The 19,577-nt window shown below is 39.1% G+C and overlaps 1 non-coding gene across 1 annotated transcript; it reads left to right on the top strand.

Moving 5' to 3' along the window:
- Positions 1–370: 370 nt before the first annotated feature.
- On the top strand, positions 371–474 carry LOC112753665 (small nucleolar RNA R71). The gene has a single exon (XR_003178040.1). It is a non-coding gene; the product is annotated as a small nucleolar RNA R71 (small nucleolar RNA).
- Positions 475–19,577: the final 19,103 nt, after the last annotated feature.

Genomic DNA, 19,577 nt, shown 5'->3' with positions numbered 1-19,577 from the left:
CCCAATGTAGTTGGCTTGCTCCTGACTCCCCTCTGCTTCTTCATTCACTCCTTCTTGGATTGTTGATGAAGTGGAGATTGCTGCTACTTGGTTCAGCTCCATCTTCTTGGTGAGGTCAGCCAGCTGCTGGGTAATGAGCTTGTTTTGGGCCAACAGAGCATCTACATTGTTTAGCTCCATTACTCCTCTTGTGTTCCCTCTTTCGGAAGCATAGAAGTAGTCGTTCTCTGCTACTGTTTCAATAACATCTATGGCTTCCTCAATGGTCTTCTTCTTGTTCAAAGATCCTCCAGATGAATGGTCTACGGCCTTCTTTGACTCATAAGAGAGCCCTTCATAGAAAATGTGCAGCTGCACCCATTCGTTGAACATGTCAGGTGGACACCTCCTTGTTAAGTCCTTGAACCTCTCCCATGCTTCATATAGAGTCTCACCATCTTGTTGCCTGAAAGTTTGGACCTCAGCTCTCAGCCTATTGATTCGTTGAGGAGGGTAAAATCTTGCTAAGAATTTGTTCACCATGTCTTCCCAAGTTGTTAAGCTTTCCCTTGGGAAAGATTCCAGCCATTTGGCTGCCTTGTCCCTGAGTGAGAATGGAAATAAGAGTAGCCTATAGGCGTCAGGATGAACACCATTAGACTTCACTGTGTCACATATTCTCAGGAAGGTGGTTAAATGTTGATTGGGGTCTTCTTGAACACTTCCTCCAAACGAACAGTTGTTCTGAACAAGGGTGATGAGCTGTGGTTTAAGTTCGAAGTTGTTGGCATGGATTGTTGGCTTTTGGATGCTACTTCCACAATTGCCTGGGTTTGGATTGATGTAAGAGCCCAAAACTCTTCTATCCTCTCCAGCATGATTTGCTCTACTTCCTCCCCCAGGGTTGTGATTTTCTTCTTCATGATGGTTTTCCATGTTGTCTTCCATGTGTGTTTCAAAGAATTCCTCTTCTTCCTCAGCACCAACCACTTTCTTTCCTCTTGCCTCCCTCCTTAATCTAAGAAAGGTCCTCTCAGGTTCAGAATCGAAGGAAGTTGAAGCTCCGCTTCTTCTCCCTGTCATACAACCATCAAGTGCAAGCAAGAAAAGATAGGTGCAGAAAGTATTTGTGTCAGAATTACTGTTAGTTGTGGGTGATGCAATGTATCAAACAGTTAGTGGGTTAGCAAACAGAATTGAAAATAACAAAGAAGAACAAAAGAGTAGAGGGGGAAGGGAAGAAGTTTAACTAAAACAAAAAGTAAATCACTCAAACAGAAAATGAAATTCACAAAATAAAAATGCTCAATCTAGTGATCTTCCAATTTAATCATTGTTGATGCACAATCAATCCCCGGCAACGGCGCCATAAACTTGATGCACGGAAAACTTGTCTCACAACAAATCTCCCTTCGGCAAGTGTACCGAATTTGTCGTCAAGTAAAAACTCACAATAGAGTGAGGTCGAATCCCACAGGGATTGATTGATCAAGCAACTTTAATTAGAAGAATGTTCTAGTTGAGCGAATCCAGAATTTGGGTTGAGAGTTACAGAAAATAAAATGGCGGGAATGTAAATAACAGAAAAGTAAATGCTAGAATTAAAGGACTAGAAGCAAATGACTGAAAGTAAATTGCAGAATTGTAAATGGGAATGGGGGATTTGCTCATAAAAGTAAATGGCAGAAATTAAAGAGAATGGGTAAGATCAGAGATGGGGAGTTCATTGGGCTTAGGAGATGTTGCAATTCTCCGGATCAAGTTCATTTTCATCTCTTCCTCAATCAATGCACTCATTGATCTCCTTGGCAATCTTAAGTGATTGAATTACAATTTCTTGCAATTCAATCTCTCAAATCTTGATCAATAGCCAATTCCTTGGTCAATTGCTCATGAGAAGAGATGAAGTATGGTCACTAATTATACCACATGCATTTCCCAAATCAAGTATTGAGAGGGTTATAGTCACATACCCATCCAAACCCAATTTGGTCCAACATGAGAAAGCATTTCTAGCTTGATCTCTTCATTCCTCTTTCAAGGTTCAAAAGAGATCCAAGTTTGAATAGCTTCTCTTCCAAGATAACTACTCAATTGGATGAAGATCGAAAGCTTTCAAGTAAAATCAAGAGAAAAGATAGAAGAAGAATAATGAAAATTAGTATTGATCCATCAAATTACAACAGAGCTCCCTAACCCAATGAAAGGGGTTTAGTTGTTCATAGCTCTAGAAAATGAAAACAAAGATGGAGAATACATCATAAAACTAGAAAATGCAGAGAAAGTAAAATACAGAGAGTAGTTCTCTTTTTCCAGCCTCCAGAACTCTCTTTTACAATTCAAAGATACTCCTATATATACTACTCTTCTCAGCTACTAGTTTACTCTTCAAGTCTTGGGCCTTTGGATCTTGAGTTTGAAGCAGTTCTTTTCTTCATTTGGGCTTGGCTTTACTTGCAGAGAGAAAGTGCTAAGTGGGCAGAGACTTCAGCTCAGGGCGTTATGGGTGTTAACATTTAGTGAAAGTATAAGTTCGAGAACGTTAGTGACACTTAACATTTTCACTAACGTTCCAATGTACCCCTTTGCCTCACGTTAGAGCCCACGTTAATTATGTTAACGTGGCTTCTAACGTGGCCTTGCCAAACTTCGAGAACGTTAGTGACACTCAACATTGTTACTAACGTTCCAATGTTCCCCTAGATCTCACGTTAGAGTCAACGTTAACTAGGTTAACGTGGCTTCTAACGTGGCCATTCTTAGCCATCCCAACGTTAGTGACAATGTTGAGTGTCACTAACGTTGGCTCATCATTCATTCCTCATCATTAGCTTCCACATTAACTAAGTTAACGTGGAAGTTAACGTGGCTCCTTGGGGGGTTGTGTGGTTGCTTCCAACGTTAGTGACAATGTTGAGTGTCACTAACGTTGGCGACAACTCTCACTTCTTACGTTAGCTCCCACGTTAACCAAGTTAACGTTGTGTGTTGCATCCTTAGGCCAACGTTAGTGACAATGTTGAATGTCACTAACGTTGGCTTCTCTTCCCCCTTTAACGTTAGAGGCCACATTAACTAGGTTAACGTGGGCTCTAACGTGGCCACTCATGAGTGTTTGCCAACGTTAGTGACAATGTTAAGTGTCACTAACGTTGGCTCAACTTCCCTTTTTCCACGTTAGAGTTCACGTTAACTTAGTTAGAGTTCACGTTGACTCTTAACGTGGGCAATGATGGCAATGAGAGTGTCATTGGCAATCACTTTTCTCATTAACCTTGCAAGTTTCCTCCCTTTCCTTGCTTCCTTTGGTCCTGAAATCAAGCAATAGAGTGCATCAAAGTTCTAGTCCAAGTCATGGGCAATGCAACATACAATTTGTCACTAAACTTATGCAAAATCCTCATGAAATAATGTAAAATGCACAATGTATGCTTGAGTCAAGGTGTAAGTGAATATCTATCCAAAACTAGCTTATTTCCTAAGGAAATGCATGAAACTAACCTAAAAACAGTAAAGAAAAGGTCAGTGAAACTGGCCAAGATGCCCTGGCATCAGTAAGAATTGTCCTGCAAGGTTCATTATGGTCGGAAGCTTTAAGTTTAAACGCAAAGGTTGGTGTAGAGCTCAATTAAATGGGTCTGGGAAGTTGTTTGGACGCTTCAGTGAGAATTCTAAGGCTAAACCACCCGGATGGAATCATGATACTCAACTTGAAGACGGGTGTAGAAACAAGATTTGGGATCTAGGAATATATGAGGATCAATTTTTGGAGCTCAAAGCTTGTGAAGAACTCCATCAAAGCTTGAGGAATTTACTTGGTATTGATAGAGCTTATTGGAAGTCCAAGCATTGGTGGCAGTTTCAGGATGAGTTCAAGCACAAGCCGCCATGACAAGGAGCTCACCAAATATCCAACTTAAGGACTTTAACTAAAAGTGCTAGGTGGGAGACAACCCACCATGGTATAATCGTTCCTTTCTCAATTTTAATTTTATTTCATTTTGTTTATTTTTTGTTTTATTTTATTCTATTTTTATTGAACCTGGATTTATTCATAACATCCACATCTGCATTTTACATTCTGCATACTGCATATTGCATATATAAAAAAAAAAGCACGCATGCGACGCGGCAGCGTCGCTGACGCGTCCGCGTCATGTGGAAAAAAATGTCTCCCACGCGTCCGCGTCACCCATGCGAACGCGTGGCTCTGTAAAATCGACGTAAAGGGGTGTATGGCAGAATGTTGGGCTGGAATGGGGCTGGACTCGTGCTAGAAGCACCAGCCCTACCACGCGAACGCGTGCCCCACGCGTTCGCATCATTTTTAAAAGAAAGGCCATTCACGCGATCGCGTCACCCACGTGACCGCGTCACCCAAAAATTTGGCAAAAAGAGTTTCGAACAGAGAGTTGTGCGAACGCGAGGCTGCTCTTGCACCACTAGCACAAATCAAGTCACGTGTCCGCGTGCCCCACGCGTCCGCATCACTTGAGAATATCGCCAATCACGCGAACGCATGAACCACGCGTCCGCGTCGCATGCGTCGCACAACTTATCCAGATCAGCGCCAGTTATCTTATCTTTTCTTTTCTAATCCTAATTTCTTCTATCTTTTCTTCTTTCTCTCTCCTTTCTTACTTTCTTTCTCTTCATCTTTTTAACTTCTCATCCTTTTTCACTTTCATTTTATTTTATTTAATTTATTTGCATACTTTCATTCATTGCATTTTAATTTTGTGCATATTTTTATTTTTTTTCTAAATTTATTATTTTACCATTGGTGTTCAAATGTTCTTATTCAACTGTTACATCTTTTCTGGTATTTTCTTGGTGCTTATAACTTGTTTTATTCTGTTTGGGTAACATTATTTAAATCAATGCTAATCTTTTATGATACTTGTACTTCTCTTGCATTGATATGAACTTATACTATCTTTCATTACCCACATCCCCCTCTCCTTTGTTGCAAATTCTGCACCACTGGTATGCCATGTGCTTCTATTGTTTTCTCACTTGCATGTTGTAGCTATCATGTAATTGAGACCCTCATTATTTGGCATTAACCAACCCATGTTTTATTTGTTTTTTATCTTTGTTTTGGGTTACTTTTCTTCCCTTTTTCTTTCAGGATGGCCACCAGGAAGAGAACCGGAAGACGTTTACATGGGAAAGACAAACAAGTTCCTATGCACATTCCTTGATGAGAAAAGCGTCAGTTGAAGCAACCCGTCCACTTGCACATCTTAGCATGCACGGAGGACGGTACAATCTTTAAGTGTGGGGAGGTCGATACTGATCTCCATGGGTTAGTTACCTTCTTTTCAACACCAATACTCTATTTTTTTGTTTGTTCATTGTTGCATTTGCATATTTAATTGCATGTTTGTTTGATTTTATGCATTTAGTTACTACTTAGTTGAAGTAATATTTTCTTTTTCAAAAATTTTTTTATAGTATTTCACTAATTTAAATTAAAAATTTTTTTATGTTAAAACTTGTTTGAAGTTGTATTTGGAACATAGTTTAAAAAGCCAAAGAACACACAACCTGTGAGATTTTGAGCTTATTTACATGGTTACATTATTTAACCATAAATTTTTATTCTTGTGTGTTTTCTTATCTATAATTGCAATATTTGCTTTGTTCCATTCTATATGTCCATTATTTAGTGTATTTACATGCTTGCATATGATTGAGGCCATTATTTGTTATTAGCTCACTTATCCCAAATAAGCCTACCTTTTACATCACCCTTGTTAGCCACTTTGAACTTTTTAACCCCCTTCTATTTCATAACCACATTACTAGCCTTAAGCAGAAAAACAAAATAAAAATCCCAAGTTGAATTCTTGGTTAGCTTAAGATAGATATTGTGTACAAATTAAGTGTGGGAAATTTTATGGGAACATGGGATGATATGAAAAAGTAGGGAATTAAATTGAATAAGTTATTTGAAAATTTGGGAAGCATGCTCATGTGAAATCAAAATAATTAAATTACCATGTGCATTGAAAAAAAATATTAAGTAATTAAATAAGGGGATACAAAAAAAAGAAAGAAAAATAATATTACCCCAAATGCAAAATAAAAAGAATCAATGCACATGGGACAAAATTCAAAAATAAGTTTGATACATGAGCATGTAATACAAAAGTGGAAAAATTTTGAGTAGCTAGGTAAAGCATTTTAAAAGTATATAAAGTATGTATATGTTAGGTGAGATCTTAGACTAATCAAGGATTCACTTTATAAAGCTCACTTGGCCATACATATATCCTTACCTTTACCTCAGCCCCATTACAACCCTAAAAAGACCTCATGATGTTTGCATTGGTACATTAAATATTTGTTGATTGGTTAGATGAAGAACAAAGTTTTAGAAAGCATGACTAGAGAAGAGTAGAGTGATTAACCCTAGACACTTGAGAGATTAGAGTGATATACACTACCAGTAAGGGTTCAATTCTTGATTCTATGTTTCCTGCTTTCATGAGCTATCTTCTTACAAGTTTACTTGTCTTTTATTGTATAATTTGAATTAGTGAAATTTGATTTATGTATATTCTTGGAGAATTTGATTTACTTTTAACCAAGTAGGCAGAAACATTTTGCATGTAGTTGCATTCATATAGATAGGTTGCACTTCATACATTCTACCATTCCTCTTCACTCCTTTATAGCTTCTCTTGAGCTTAGCATGAGGACATGCTAATGTTTAAGTGTGGGGAGGTTGACAAACCACTATTTTATGGTTTATCGTGTGCTCAATTGAGTGGTTTTTATTAACTCTTTACCCACTTATTCATACTATTTGCATGGTTTTACATTTGCCTTCCTAATTATGTGCTTTGATTGAAAACATGCTTCTTTGGCCTTAAGTTCCTTATGTCTAATCCTCTCTTAATACCATTAGATGCCTTGATATGTGTGTTAAGTGATTTCAGAGATTACAGGACAGGAATGGCTCAGAAGATGGAAAGGAAGCATGCAAAAGTGGAAGGAATACAAGAAGTTGGAGAAATTGCTAAACTGTCCAGTCTGACCTCTTCGCACTCAAACGGCTATAACTTTAGCTACAAAGGTCCAAACGACGCGATTCCAGTTGCGTTGGAAAGCTAACATCCGGGGCTTCAATTTGATATATAATATTTCATAGTTTCTCTGACGCTAGGTGACGCGAACGTGCGCTCCACGCGGACGCATCGCAGTGACGAAAAATCAGCGTGTTTGAATTCGCAACCAGCGAATTCTGGGTTGTTTCTGACCCAGTTCTCGACCCAGAAAATACATATTAGAGGCTATAAAGTAGGGGAATACATCCATTCATGAGAAAACAATACATACAATATTCATTCATAATTTTAGGAGTAGATGTAGTTTTAGAGAGAGAGAGGTTCTCTCCTCTCTCTTAGGATTTAGGATTAGGATTTCTCTTACTTTCAGGATTGTTTCTTTTTATCAGGTTCAATGTTCCTTTTTATTTATTTTATCAATTTAGTTTATGAACTCTTTTATGTTTAGATTGATTTTCTTTTATTAATGCAATTGAGGTATTTCAGATTTATCACTTCTTCTATTGTTTGTTATTAATTGATGTTCTAAGTTAGATCCTAACTTGATTTTGGAGTTGATTGATATTTGGAGACCCTTGAGTTGAATTACTCAAGAGTTAAATTGTAATTGGGTTTATTGTTGGCTGGCTCTCTAGTCACTAACGCTAATCCTTCCCAAGGGAGAGGATTAGAACTTGTGAATAGAAGTAGACTTCCAACTTACTTGACTTTTTTTACTTTACTTGGTAAAGGATAACTAAGTAGAAGTAACCTTCAATTATCAATTGATCTTGAGAAAAATCCAACAAGGATAGAACTTCCGATTAATCTCTCCTAATCAAGGCTTTTTATTGTTATTATTTTATTTCCTCTGCCATTGCTATTCTTGCTTTAATCAAAAACCCCAAAACACACTTTTTCATAACCAATAATAAGAACACCTCCCTGCAATTCCTTGAGAAGACGACCCGAGGTTTGAATACTTCGGTTATAAATTTTAAAGGAGTTTGTTACTTGTGACAACCAAACGTTTGTACGAAAGGATTTTCTGTTGGTTTAGAAGCTATACTTACAACGCGATAATATATTTGTGAATTTCTTTACCGATAGAAAAACCATTCGTCAATGCCATATTGGCTCATAATAATATCCTGACCCAACAGGTCAACATGATCTCTCAGCATCTGACTGGATCACAAGCTGTGGCTGACAGCACTCAAGAAGCTTCCTATGAAGGAGATGCATATGATTCAGATCAACCCGTGATGGAGGAGGTTCACTATATGGGAAATTCCTCAGGGAATCCCAACAAAGAACCTTATGGAAACACCTACAACTCATCATGGAGGAATCATTCCAACTTTTCATGGAGGGATCAACAGAAGCCTCAGCAAGGCTTCAACAACAACCAAGGTGAAAGAAACCAAAATAGGTTCAATAACAGACCATTCCCACCTTCTCAGCAACAGATGGAGACTTCTAAGCAAACCCTCTCTGACTTAGCCACCATAGTCTCTGATCTCACTAAGACCGCTCACAGTTTTATTACTGAAACAAGATCCTCCATTAGGAATCTGGAGGTACAGATTGGTCAGCTGAGTAAAAGAATTCCTGAGATCCCTTCTAACACTCTTCCAAGTAACACTGAACTAAACCGAAGAGAAGAGTGCAAAGCCCAAAGAGGAGCAAGTCTTGGCGTTAAAAGCCACAATGGGGGAGGATGAGCATTCTGCACCCACTAAGGACCCCCTTTTTGAAGAACTAAAAGAAACCAGAACTCATGAGGAAACCATAGAGGTTCCCTTGAATGCCTTGTTGCAGATTATAGACTCTAAAGAATACTCCTCCTCTGATGAGGAAGAGGGAACTAGAGAAGAGCAAGTTGCTCGGTACTTAGGAATTTTGATGAAGCTGAATGCCAAATTATTTGGAACAGAGACATTGGAGGATGAACCTCCAGTGCTCACCAAGGAACTCAATGCCTTGGTTCAGCAGAAACTACCTCAAAAGCTGTTAGATCCTGGACGCTTCCTAATCCCTTGCACCATAAGGACAAATACCTTTGAGAAGGCTTTATGCGACCTAGGGTCAAGCATAAACCTCATGCCCCTCTCTGTCATGGAGAGGTTGGGAATCTTTGAGGTGCAAGCTACCAAGATCTCATTAAAGATGGCAGACAAATCACTGAAAATGGCATATGGTCTGGTAGAGGATGTCTTAATAAAGGTTGAAAACTTTTACATCCCTGCAGATTTTATAATCTTAGATATTGGAGAGGACGAGGATGAATCCATCATCCTTGGAAGACCTTTCCTAGCCATTGCCAATGCCAAAATTGATGTGGCAAAGGGAGAGCTCGTTCTGCAGTTATGGAAATATCACATCTTGTTTAAGATGCCTAATCCTAACTCCCTCCCTAAATGAGAGACAACTGTGCAACACCAAGTGTTCCAACCATCTCTCTCTATACAGAAATTTAAAGAACCCCCAGACACCAAATCTAAGTTTGGTGTTGAGAAACCATCATCAAGCAATGAGAATGAAGGTACTAAGAAAAAGATACCTAAGGGCTGGAGGGATAAGAAAATCCCCACTGAAGGCCTCTCACCTGGCATGAGAGTTGTCTTCACAGACAGCCCAGTCATTCCACATACTGTGAACAAGATCCTGTCTCTAAAACACGTGGAGCTCATCCATGAGAGCACAAAAAAGAAGTTCACTATAAGGGGTGAAATTCTGAGCCCCTATCTATCTCCGTAAAGGAGCTGACCGTCAAGCTAGTGATGTTAAAGAAGCGCTTGTTGGGAGGCAACCTAACCATGACTAGAGTATTTCTGTTTTTCTTTAAGTTTATGTCTATTCAAACTATATTAAGTTATTTTCATAGTTATTTCCTTTTTAAAATTTGTGATCATGTGCACTAGTCAGAGACAGAGACATTCAGAGATGGAAGCAGAACACCCTGGAGTAAACCCCTTGCTGGCGTTGAACGCCAGACAAGGAGGCAGGAGGGGCATTCAACGCCCCATATGGGTAAGAAGGCTGGCGTTGAACACCACACAAGGAAAAGTGTGGGCATTCAATGCCCAAGAAGGGAGCAGTTGTGCTAGCGTTGACGCCAGAATGGGACCATTCTGGGCGTTCAACGCCCTACAAGGAGCAAAGACCTGGCGTTGAACGCCAGGAAGGGAGACCCCAATGGGCGTTCAATGCCCTATATGGAACAGGAAGCTGGCGTTGAATACCAGCCAAGGAGCAGAGGCTGGGCGTTCAATGCCTACAAGAAGGCAGGGAATTCAAATTTCCTAGTCTTTCAGAATCAGTGGGTCCCACAGAATTTCCACCTATCCCATCTTCTTCTCTCTCTTACTTCCCCCCTTTCCCACACACTCTTCCTCATACACCCTCAAGCAATCACATCCACGTCACCATTTTCTTTTCCCAACACCCTTCATCACTTTCCACCAACCACACCCACTTCAAATTCAAACTTTCCCACCTATACCCCCGTCATGACCGAAACCTAACCCTAACCCACCCCTATAAATAACCCTTCCTACAACCCTTCAAACACATACCTCATACACACCAACCCCACTTGGCCAAATCCCTTTCTCCCACTATATCTACTATTCTCTTCTTCTTCTACTCTCTTCTTAAGTTTGGTGTTGCAAAAGCTTTGCTTTTTAACTTCTACCATCCCTAAGTATGGCACCAAAGTCTGGTAAAGTCTCAAGAAAGAGGAAAGAAAAAGCAATTGCTTCCGCCTTTAAATCTTGGAAAATGAAGAGATTCATCACCAAGACTCACCAAGACCACTTCTATGAAGTAGTGGCAAAGAAAAGGGTGATTCTCGAAGTCCTCTTTAGGCTCAAAAGAATGAGTACCCGGAGATCCAACAAGAAATCCGAAGAAGAGGTTGAAAAGTTCTGACCAATCCTATCCCAGAAGTTGGGATCTTAATGGTGCAAGAATTTTATACCAATGCTTGGGTCACCAAAAATCATGACACTAGTGTGAACCTATATCCCAAAAATTAGCGCACCATGGTCCGAGAGTGGCTCTTAGATTTCATCCTGGAAAGTGTAAGGTTGGCGCTCCAACTGCCATTAACGCAAGGAGACCGACATCCTTACACTAGAAGAGTCAATTTCGATCAAAAGCTTGACCAAGTCCTTTTAGACATCTGTGTGGAAGGAGCTCAGTGGAAGAGGGATGCTCAAGTAAGCCTACCCAACTAAGAAAGCTTGACCTCAAGTCCATAGCTAGATGATGGTTGGAATTCATCCAACACTCTATCATCCCTACCAGTAACCAGTCTGAAGTGACCATTAACCGAGCCATCATGATTCACTGCATTATGCTTGGAAATAAGGTGGAGGTACATGAGGTGATACCTCAAGAGTTGTACAAGGTGGCAGAAAAGCCCTCCACCCTAGCAAGGTTGGCATTTCCACATCTTATCTGTCACTGATAAACCGTTATTTTATGGTTTATATTGTGTTTAATTGTGTGGTTTTATCAAATCTTTACCCACTTATTCATATGATTAGCATGTATTTACAATTCCTTCCCAAAATTACTCCATGGTTGAAAACTTGCTTCCTAGAGAATTTTAATTATGTATTTTAATTCTCCTTTATTCTATTCGATGTCGTGATCCCCGCGTTAAGTGTTTCAGGCTTTATAGGGCATGAATGACTTGGAGATTAGAGAGGAGGCTTGCAAAAATGGAAGGAACACAAGAAATTAAGGAGATGACCAGCGAGAAGCGACGCGGACGCATGGCTCACGCAACCGCGCGAAATGGAGAAATCGTAGTGACGCGCTCGCATGCCTGACGTGAACGCATGGATTGGAAACTGTACGAGTGATGCGAATGCGTGGACGACGCACACGCGTAGCAAGGAAAAACGCTGGATGACGCGAATGCGTGGATGACGCGATCGAGTGACGTGCGCGATCTGCAGAATTTGTAGAATTCGCTGGGGGCGATTTTGGGCCATGTTTCAACCCAGTTTTCGGCCCATAAAAGCAGATTAGAGCCAGGGAACATGCAGAGACTAGGGAGACATTCATTCCGCATAATTTTAGTTTTTAGATCTGACTTTACTCCTCCTCTAGGTTTTCTCTCTACACATTCATAGTTCTTAGGATTTTGTTTTTATTGCTTTTTGGATTGGGATATTGAGAAGAGTTATTACCTCTGCCAAGACTTCATCATTCTAGTTTGTTTTCCTTACTTGTCACTTACTCTTTCATATCCTTAATTTGTTCAGAATTACTATTGGATTATTTTTAGAATTTATTAATACAAGAACTATTTTTATTTTTAATTGGTCTCTTTGATTATTATTATTATTTATCTTGTCTTTCTTTATTTCCCTTTCCTATTTTGTGAAGTTTACATTCATAATGAGCGAGTAGTTCCCTAACTTGATTGGGAGTTGATTGAAAGGAGAACCTTGAGTTGGAATGCTTAAAGGTAAAAATTGTAATTGGGTTTATTGTTGGATGGCTCTCTAGTCACTGACACTAATCCTTCCCAAGGGAGAGGATTAGAACTTGTGGTCAGAAGTAAACTTCCAACTTGCTTGACTTTCCTCTACCTAGTAAAGGATAACTGAGCAGAACAACCTTCAATTATCAATTAATCTTGGGAGGACTCTAACAAGGATAGAACTTCCGATCAATCTACTCCCGGTCAAAATTTTTATTTAATTTACATAAATTCTCTTATTTAATTTCCTGTTATCAAACTCAAACCATTTTGGAAAGCACCTGATTAAGAAAATAGCACATCTTTCTGCAACTCGTTGGGAGACGACCTGGGATTCATACTCCCAGTATTTTAATTCTAATTTTGTGACAACCCTTCTAAATTGATAAGCGGATTTTTGTTGGTTAAGAACTGTACTTGCAACATTTCTCTTACATCAATTTCTTAATTCACCAATTTCCGCCATGTCAGTCACCTATGCAATTCAGCTGGAATTGTCATAGAAGGAGACATCCCCATTGAGGAGGACAAGCCCATCACTAAAAGAAAGATGGAGCATGTACGAGAGCCTGCCCAAGAGCCTGTGCAGCCGCCTCAATAAGAAATCCCTGAGATGCCTCAAGGGATGCATTTTTCTCTCCAAAATTATTGGGATCAACTGAACACTTCTCTATGAGAATTACGTTCCAACATGAATCAGCTGAGGATGGAACACCAGGAGCAGTCCACCATCCTCCATGAAATAGGAGAAGATCAAAGAGCTATGAGGGAGGAGCAAAATAGGCAAGGACGAGACATAGAGGAGCTTAAATGCTCCATTGGATCCACTGGAGGAAGCAGTAGCCGCCGTCACTAAGGTGGTCACGTTCCATTCCCTTGCCTATGTTATTTTTCTATTTTCCATTGTGTTTTATTATCTGTTTCCTGTTTCTAGTGCATGATCATCTTTGTTTATGTATTAAAGCTATGAAATATTCCATGTATCTCTCACCATACTTAAAAAAAATTTTATTTGAAAAAGAGAAGTAAGATGCATGAACTCTAGTTATATAATAAGAATGGTCCAATTAATTGTTGTGGTGGCATTACTTTTACTTTCTGAATGCATGAATCAACAGTGCATATTTAATGTTGGAGTAAAATGTGTTCACTCTTGAAAGAATGATGGAAAAGGAGAAGTATTATTGGTAATCTGAAAAATCCAAATATTGATTCTTGAAGCAAGAAAAAGCATCAAAAAGAAAAGAAAAAAAGAGAGAAAAGCGAAAAAAAAAGAGAAAAAAAGAAAAATCCAATAGCTTTTTAAACCAAAAGGCAAGAGCAAGGATCCAAGGCTTTGAGCATCAATGGTTAGGAGGGTCTAAAGAAACAAAATCTTGGCCTAAAAAGTTCAAATGAGCTCCTTCCCCTAACTAAATATTTGTGGTGTGAAGATGTCAAGTGAAAAGTTTGAGACTGAGCAGTTAAAGTCATGATCCCAAAAGCAAAAGAGTGTGCCTAAGAACTCTGGGTACCACTGTCTGGGGATTCTAGCAAAGCTTAATCACAATCCAATTGGGTTCACCCAGTTAAGTGCCTGTGGCATTTATGTATCCGGTGGTAATACAGGAAAACAAAACATTTAGGGTCATGGTCAGGCTCTAAAAGAAGCTGTGTTCAAGAATAAAAAAAGAACTGAACTAATAGAGTCAATAATATCATCCAGCTTCTGAATTCATAAAGACACCAACACTTCTGAGCTTCAAAGGATAGTGAGATGCCAAAACTGTTCAGAAGTAAATGGTTACTAGCCCCGCTCATCAATTGGAACTGAGCTTCATTGAAAACTCTGAGATTTATTGTATCCTTCTCTTCTTTCTGATCCTACTTTGTTTTTGGTTGCTTGGGGACAAGCAACAGTTTAAGTTTAGTGCTAAATTCACATTTTTGGATTCTAATTTGAGTTGTTGTATTTTCTTATGATTTCAGGTAAATTTTGGCTGAAATTGAGGAGTTTTGGCAAAGTCTGATTTAGAGGCAAGGAAAGCGTAGCAGATGCTGTCAGATTCTGACCTTCATGCACTCAAACAGACATTTCTGGAGCTACCGAGGTCCAAATGACGTGCTCTCAATGGTGTTGAAAAGCAACTTTCCAGAGCTTTCCAGCAATATATAATGGTCTATGATTTTCTTTGAAGAAGCCTGCCCATATTGGGCGTTGAACAGCAAGGAGTTACCCCCTTTCTGGTGTTCAACACCCTAAGGGATCCTAAGCCAGCGTTGAACGCCACATTCCACCCCACTCCTGGCATTCAATGCCACCAAGAGGCACAAAGAAGCACCAATCACACCTCAATGGGTGTTCAATGCCCATTCCTCAAGTTGGACGCCAAGCTCAATCCAAGTACTCAACTATAGTGGGACCAAGAGTGGATTCTCGCACCTCTAGTCTAGTCTATCATAATTTTGTACTTCTTAGTTATTAGGTTATTATATATAGGAGAAGATCACCCTTGTTTAGGATCTTCTGCCTCATCTTCTTCCACCACTTTCAAATTGACATTACTTTCTGTAAGCTATGAGCTACTAAACCTCCTAAGTTAGGGTTAGGAGCTCTGCTGATTCCCATGGATTAATAATATTATTGTTTCTATTTTAATACATGTTTGATTCCATTCTCTTCTGCATTTTCGTTCTTCATCTCATGAATTAAGGGTGAACCGTGACATTCATCCTTGTTCTACATGGGTTTTGTGTGAGTCCTCACCCGGATAGCATTAAACCACAGCTAGAGAATGCACTGCGAATTCCAAGAGAGTGCCTGGGAGACTTTGGATAAGTGACGTAAAATCCCATTGACCATGGGTTGCTGAGGTCTCTGTGGCGTTAAGGCTAGAGTCTGAGAAGCAACATTCCCTATTCGGAAGACCCGACCTTGTCTGTAGCGTTTTAAGTAGGATCGCGAAGGGGAGTGGATTGCTTAGGTCTTCACCTTTGGCTATATTAAGAAGCCATGAGTTAACTTGATGAGAGGACATGATTTGCTCGAATATGGTGGATTGCTATGGTTCAGAAGAGGCTAACTTGATGAGGTTGCTACATGAGTTAGTTAATTACGGTTGGTGATAACGGCCAAATCGCATATAGGTTAGAAACCCGATCATCCAAGAATGGAATTAGCGTTGTAAGTATAGTCCTAACCCAACAAGTTGGCCATCAATCAAATTATGATGGATTAATCTCACTTGATCAACCCTCACATCGGAAGGTAAGTTAAATGAGCATAAGTGTTCCCAACCCATAAATCCTAAATTGCTTGCTAATTGGCTTAGCAACAAATTAGCGTTAGTGGGAACAATAACAATTAACAACCCAAGAATTGAGACTAAATGTCGGACATTCCAACTCTAAAAACCTAATTGCTCACTTTACCCAAGCCAAGAACAAAAAATTTAGCCTAAAACCATGTTTGACATTTTGTCAAACACTTGGTGGGCAAAAACCTTAAACATGGAGAAAATGAGAAAAGGCTTGAAACTAAAAGTAACAATTGATCTCAATCAACAAGAATAACACAAGAAAGAATGAAACAAACATTAAACATCAAATTCATCAACAAGAAATTAAAATTGCGTGAGAATGTCGGCTTGAGTAACGCAAACGTTGGTGAGAATCCAATGCCTCGAAAACCTAAGGGTTCCTCCGCAAGGTTCGTCCACGGAGGGTGAGTCAGGGCCTAAAATCTCTCCTAGAATCCTAGAATCTCATTTTCCCTATTTTGATTTCTACTGTGCTTAATATTCTCCAACTATTTTTCTTATAGGATGATAATAATGTTTCTATCAAGCATAAGTTCTATTACAAGTCATAGAAAATCTATAATCTATTCCCGCGTTTTTTTTATTTTCAATTCGGGAATTAGTTCTTGAATTTAGAAACAATAAAGAAATAGACTAACAATTCCAATAAAACAGAACTGGATCTAATATGAGTTGGAGAGAGAAGCAAAATTGAACTATAACTTGAATTAGAAGAAAGAGTAATGACAATGTAACTATAAAGAGTAATAACAAGAGAATACTTACAATGAAAGCTAGCAAAATCCAAGATCAAAAATGGAAATGGTGCTTGAATGTAAAACCCTAATATAAACCCTAATAGAGATGATGAAAAACTTAGAGAAAAACTAACTAAAGCTTCCTACTACTACTCCTAAAACTATACTAATGATATGCTATTCTATGTCCCTCATTTCCCCTCTAATATAAGCTAGAAGACTTCAGAAATGGGCCTCCAAAGCCCCCCAAATCACGAGTCACGTGCCATTTTAATGAAGTCATGTGCGGACACCTGTGCCGACGCACAGATGTGTGCGTCCGCACACCTTGTGAGAAATCCGGTCCTGTGCGTACGCACAAGTAGCCGTGCGCACGCACACTAGGCGATGCTTGACTGGACGCGTGATGCGCTCGAAGTAATCCACTCGCTCTAACTGGGCAGCTGTGCGTACGCACAGGCAGCCGTGTGCACGCACACGTCTCTGAGCTCATCTCCTTTGATTCTTCATGTTTCCTCCACTTTGCATGCTCTTCTTCCATTTTCTCCAACCCATTCCTACCTTATACACCTGGAATCACTCACAAATAACATCAAGGCATTGAATGGAAGGCAAACGGAATAAAATAGATTAAATTAAGCACAAAAGAGCACATTTTTATAATCAAGCGCAATTTGGAAGGAAAGTTCAAAAGCATGTTATTCAAGGGAATAAGTGCAAGTTTATATAATGAAAAGCGATCCAATTCTAACCAAAAATCATCATCAAATATGAATTCATCAATTCCCCCACACTTAAACACTAGCATGTCCTCATGCTAAACACACGCAAAGGAGATATATGAAAGGGAAAATGACTTATGCTATATACTACTTAAATGCATGCAACTATCCTAAGACTAATCACCAATATATACTATGATGAAAGTTGGTAGAAACAAACCATGAAATTCCAATCCATCATAAGAAACTATCGGGCCAATGCAAAGAATTCATTCATTAAGATCAATGTCCAAAGAATTGAATTGAAGTTATCAAAACTATCCAATCAAACAACTTGCAAGAGGATGCAATATGAGGTGTAAGAACATAGAATTGAGCGATCGAACCCCTCACCGGATGTGTATCCACTCAATTCGCTCAGTGTTTAGGGTTTAACCACTCAATTCCCCTTTTATCATGCTTTTCAAAGATTTGAAAGTCATCTAACAATCAACTAGTATTTAATGCATGAATAACAAGTATCATGAGGTCTTTAGAGGGATGTAATGGGTCTAGGGTTAGGTAGGATGAAATATGGTTAAGTGGACTTAAAGAATTAGTTCTTTGATTAGCTTGAGTGTCCACCTAATCCTACATCACCTATGTACACATAACAATACAACCTTTCTACCCATTTTCTCTTTCCTATCTCACTTCACTCATGCATTTTCTTTTCAAACATGGCATATGCATCCTTTATTTACTCTTTTTATTCATACTTTGTTATGCACAAGTTGTTTTTTTTTAATTGAACTATGAATGCATATGTTTTAATTAGTGAGATGCATGAGCATTACCTAATTGCCCAAAAATTCTTTTCACAAAGAGTTCATACCTTTATCACCAATGCTTCCCAAAATTCTCCCACACTTAGAATTTACACACTAATCCACCCAAGCTAATCAAAGAGTAATTCAGGGACATCAATGGTTTTCCGCTTAAGGAGAGTAACGTGCTATCATCAGAACAAAAGGGGATTCATAGGCTCAAAAGGGTTCACAAAGGTGAATACAAGGGTTGGCCATATAGGTTAGTGAGTTTATCATCAAAGATGGCCTCAATCATGCTAAATGCATCCAAGCACAAATACAGGACATAAAGAATCATGCAAATCAATGATCACAATAAAAGGTATATAATCACATATAGGAACAACATTATGGCTGAAAAGTGCAACCATCTATTAAAGCTCAAACCTCACAAGGTATGTTGTTCTAGCTCGTTTCCATGTTCTACAAACAAAATACTCCAAGCAAGTTGGTAAATACAATTTTTCTTCAATTCAATCAATGGTATGCCCTTAAAAAGGTTTCATGGAAATTCCTTGGTATTTCACCAACTTATTCGTTCTATCATGCAACATGCAAATATTAACTACTAAATATCCATAAATGATAAAGAAATATTTATAGTAAACCAAACAAGATGCAATAGAAATAAAGCTACTCAAAATGGAGAAAAAGTACTACAAGAAACATCGCAAAGTGTCTTTAAGAGAGAAATTTTTTTACCCCCTTGTAGTCATCGATCCTCCCCCACACTTAATTTGTGCACGGTCCTCCATGCATGCTCACGATCCGGGAGGACGAAGAGGGGCCACCTTCAGCTGGTGGACTCATGAGTGGGATGGTTAACTACATCATGCTCCTCCCCAGCTAGCTCGGATGAAGCTCTAGGAATCGGGCCGGGGTCTCTTGCTTCTAGCTTTGCCGCTATCCACTCAAAACGTTCGTGCTCCAAATCCTCCATGTGGTGGATATCGTGCAAGATGTCCCGGAAGAGGTCGGAGAAAGTGTAAAGCAGTTGATAAAGTTGGTAGAGTTGATGGTAGTGATGTGGGTGTCTTCCTCTTAGAGGGTGTAATGTTCGTCGATCTTTCCAAATCTCCCCTCGGAAAGAACTTGTTGCCTCTAGGAGTTTGACGTTAGGATTTTTGCCAGTAAAGAATTTCATAAAAAACAGTCGCGTTGTAGATATAGTCTCTAAACCGACAGAAATCCCTTCGTACAAACGTTTTGGTTGTCACAAGTAACAAACTCCTAAATAAATTGTTAACCGAAGTATTCAAACCTCGGGTCGTCTTCTCAAGGAGCTGTAGGGAAGTATGTTCTTATTATTGGTTATGGAGATTATAGAATTGGGGTTTCAAGAATGAGGAACAAATATGACAAATAATTTAAATGGTAATTAAGAATAAATAAATAACTGTAAAATAAACTTTTGGCAAGGTATGAGAAACTGGAAGT

Source organism: Arachis hypogaea, chromosome 15, assembly GCF_003086295.3.
Source record: "Arachis hypogaea cultivar Tifrunner chromosome 15, arahy.Tifrunner.gnm2.J5K5, whole genome shotgun sequence".
In the NCBI taxonomy this organism is placed as follows: domain Eukaryota; kingdom Viridiplantae; phylum Streptophyta; class Magnoliopsida; order Fabales; family Fabaceae; genus Arachis; species Arachis hypogaea.
This window is presented reverse-complemented; position numbering and strand designations above follow the sequence as displayed.